A 3,875-nucleotide genomic window follows, 5' to 3' on the forward strand; every position below is an offset into this window, starting at 1 on the left:
AAGTCAGGGCGGACTTCAGAGGCAAATTTGTTTCCTAGAACAGGGGTGTCCAACTCCAGGATTCAAGGCTCCTACATGTTTTCCAAAAAAAAACCTTTTGATGAAGCTCCTTATTGGCTAATCACACCTGATCCAGGTAATCAGCAGCAAATAATACATGATTTCTGGAGGCCTTGGGTTTGACAGTCATGTGCAATAAAATAACAGATTTCATGATTTGGGCTAAAAATAACTTTATTATGATTAAAAAAAGCACTGGGAACACTGAAATATTATTTATAATTTATTTTTCATCTAGTTTTCCATGCCTCTGTTTGGTGCAGTGCGATTCATTTGTTGTGTTAAGTGGGGGAGATTCCAGGTGGCTCCTCTGTGCTCCTGTCCTTGGCAGTGGACCTCGCCTCTGGCTTCCATATCCCCAGTTCTATCTGGATGAAGCTACACTATTCAGTCATGTAGATAAGCTAATTTAACAGAACATCGTCTAGATCCCTCCTTCATGTGGACTTCCCTGACGTTTCTTCGTTTTTTTCTTCCCAGAATCATTTTTTTAGTAGTATTTCCTTACCGAGTATGATGGTCTTTAGTTTCATCTGTTTAGATTAGCAATCAGCTATTGTTTATATTTTGTGATTGATTTTACGTTTTTGGACAATTACCAGTGTGAAGCCCATTGAGACGACTGTGTTGTGTAATTGAGCTACATAAATAAAACTGAATTGAATGTAACAGATTTATAGCTGATCGGAGTGGGACTTTAAAGGTTTTTTCATTGAAGTTTGAATGAAAAAAAAGGTCAGATATGACAGCAGGTCTGAAAGTTTAAACCGTGACCATTGCACAATTACAAGTTATTTACTCAAAGCAGTCAACCCACTCGCTATTCTATCTACTTTTTCAGTGAATTCTTAAGACTGACTCCACAAATATTTTGGTTCTTTATAGAAGACACTATATTTCTTCCAGCTCAGCCCACAAAGCCAACAATCTGTAGATATTTCACTTGTTTTTGTGTGGTCTGATAACTCCCAGATTTACATTCTGTAAAAAGGGGCCCGGATCATGTTAAATGTGTTCAGGTTGATTTCTAAATGCTCGTAAAACTTGTGTGTGGAAAAAAAAAAAAAAAAGGTGCTTCTGGTGTCTTGTAAGCCTGAGCAGAGCTGCCCTTCTTGCAACCTCACACTTCTCCAAACACATTTTTATTGAAAGTTCCAAAACAAATGTTACATCTGCTTCCTTGAAACCTTTTGCCAAGTTACGCAATTAGTCTAAAAGTACCCATAAACTTCAGCTTTTGACATTACAAGACTAAATGTTCTGCAGCACAAGTTGTTGCTGTTTGTCCTTCAAGCTGACATTATCTGCTTCAGAAAGAGTCTGTTTTGACTGACTTTGCTTTACTGAGTCACAAAATCCTGCTGGGATGCAAAAACGAATAATCATCTTTCAAACTCATCCTTGGTAAAATGAAAAGAAGTTCTGTCATTTTGAAGGACTGTATTTTTAAATAATTTGATGGAGCAAATGAACATTTTTTGTCTCACCTTTACAAAAAATAGTCAAAACTGAGACTAGCTAAAAAATATTTCACCAGAAAAAGTTTCTAAACCATCAGTAATGTTAATTTAATAAAGTGATTTCTCACTTTTTTGTCACTCTACCCACACAATGTTCAAAAGTTACAGTTTGTTGACACTTTTTAAACATTTTATCCAAATGAATGGTTATGTGATGAAGTTGGTACCATAGACAGTACAGAGAGAACTGGACTGATCATCCCTCCCCCTCACGTTCCAAACAGGAAGTACCTGCTGGTCCCAGAAAGCCAAAATCCCATAGAATTTTACTGAGAAATAAGCAGCTGTTCTTGCTCTTTTTAACATGTTCTTGCCAAACCTATTTTTTTTCCTTGATGCATTTTCTTGATCACTAGTTATTTAAGTTATAAACTGGCCAATCAGATGCTTCAATAAGAGCATGTGGAGCCTGCTAAGCCCACCTCAAAACGTTTGATTGAAAGATTCTCTGACCAATCACTTTATACGTCGTTTGGTCCCAAAATGGAGAAATCAAACAATATCTGTACCATGGAAAATGGCGCCTGAATTGACTTAATTTTGTCACAACAGCCTTGTTTTGATCATTTCTATTCATGTCAATAATTGGTACTAAATACTTGGGCCAATTTGAAACCAGTAATGTTTAGAAATGGAATTAACAGAAGGGAAGAATAGAAGTTGTTGGGAATAGCCTATTAAAGTAGTTCAATGATCACATATCATATTTTATAATTTCATTTTTAATTGTTAAAGAGTAACCAAGCTCTAAATCAACTTTTTTTGGCTACTGACCTCATTAATTGGGGCTTTAAAAGTGCTGTCTGTTGGTCATTGCCAATTTTTTAGACAAATTAAAATAAATTTGTTTAATTCTTGAAAATATAGTCAAAAACTGTCTGTGTGCTGCCCCCTACAGGTTGAATAGAGGTAATACATTTTAATTTTGTGATTGGTCAAACCATTTAAGTCCCACATCATTTCAGAAGTCTCACATTATGATCTCCATCTCCAGTAATGATAACAGTCCTGCCCTCAAGCCCCGCCCCTCTGACTGGATTTTCAAATTTCGACTGTGGGTGGAGTCAGCCTCCAACTTCCCTGTTTGGTTACCCTTTAAAGATCCGCTCCAATGAAATTGTGTTTTTGGTGTTGTTATCATGTATTGTTCCATTTTTCCTCATGATCGGGGACATATATGAAAGAATTTAAGAACTGCATTTCTGAGTATTTCTTTATTCAAATCGTGATGGATTGGGAGCAGGTGAAAACTGGTGGTTTGAAAAATCAGTTTGTGACGCACTTGGGTGGGCCAAAGTTTCCGTATGATTCTGATGCATCCGCTTGTTGACAAATATATCCATCAATTTCTTCATCCTCCTCATCTTCATGCCATCTGGCTCGAAAATTGAATGGCTGGAAAGCTTTAATATTGCTCACCGTTTTTTTTTTTTTTGCTATGCTATTGTTAGCTTGGGCTTGTGAAGTATAAAAGCTACCGGAGAAGAGTGTAAACCAGAGGTCTGCAACCTGTGGCTCCAAAGACACATATGTGTCCATTGTGGCTCTTTTATTAAAGTAAAATAAAAAAAAGTTTCTAAATTTAACTATAAAGTAAGAGGGGAGAAAGTAGTAAAGGGGGGAAAAAGTAAACACATTTTTGTGTGTCCTGTACTATACTACAAAAAAATCAATGGACCTCAATAAGCACAACCAGTATTAAGGTGCACCGGATTATTAAGCAAATTTTCTGTTTTAGAAAAAAATTTAGGAATTTTAATTGTGTTCAAAAAATATAGCAGTGGTCACTTAATTGGCTCAGATTTCATTTTGGTTTGTTAGATTTACAATTCTGTCAGAGATGCACCAACAACACTGAAATTATCTATTTTTATTTAATCACTGCTGACATTATACGTGCTACTACTACTTTTGCTGCACTGAGATGATCATATGTGGCAGGGTGTCTTTTATTTTGGAAGGTACTTCTTTCAAAAGTAAAAAAAAAAAGGGGGGCTATCATCATTTTTGTGTTTCATTCATGCAAAATGATCAAATAAATACAAATCAGTGTATTATTTGAAGGGAGACTTTGAGGCTCCTACTGGGATGTAGTGAGCTCCTGCTGCTCTGCAGAAAATATGTCTTAAAAAATGACAGACTTTTACATATTTGCTAAAACTCCATATTCATAATTAAAAAAAACACTTGAAATTATTTTACAAAAATATAGTTGGAGCAGTACTTTAAATCAAGTTTGTAAATCATTTTGTGTTACTGTTGTACAGAAAGTGCTTTATAAATAAAGTTTGATTT

This window comes from Oryzias melastigma, linkage group LG22 (genome assembly GCF_002922805.2).
Source record: "Oryzias melastigma strain HK-1 linkage group LG22, ASM292280v2, whole genome shotgun sequence".
Classification (NCBI taxonomy): Eukaryota; Metazoa; Chordata; class Actinopteri; order Beloniformes; family Adrianichthyidae; genus Oryzias; species Oryzias melastigma.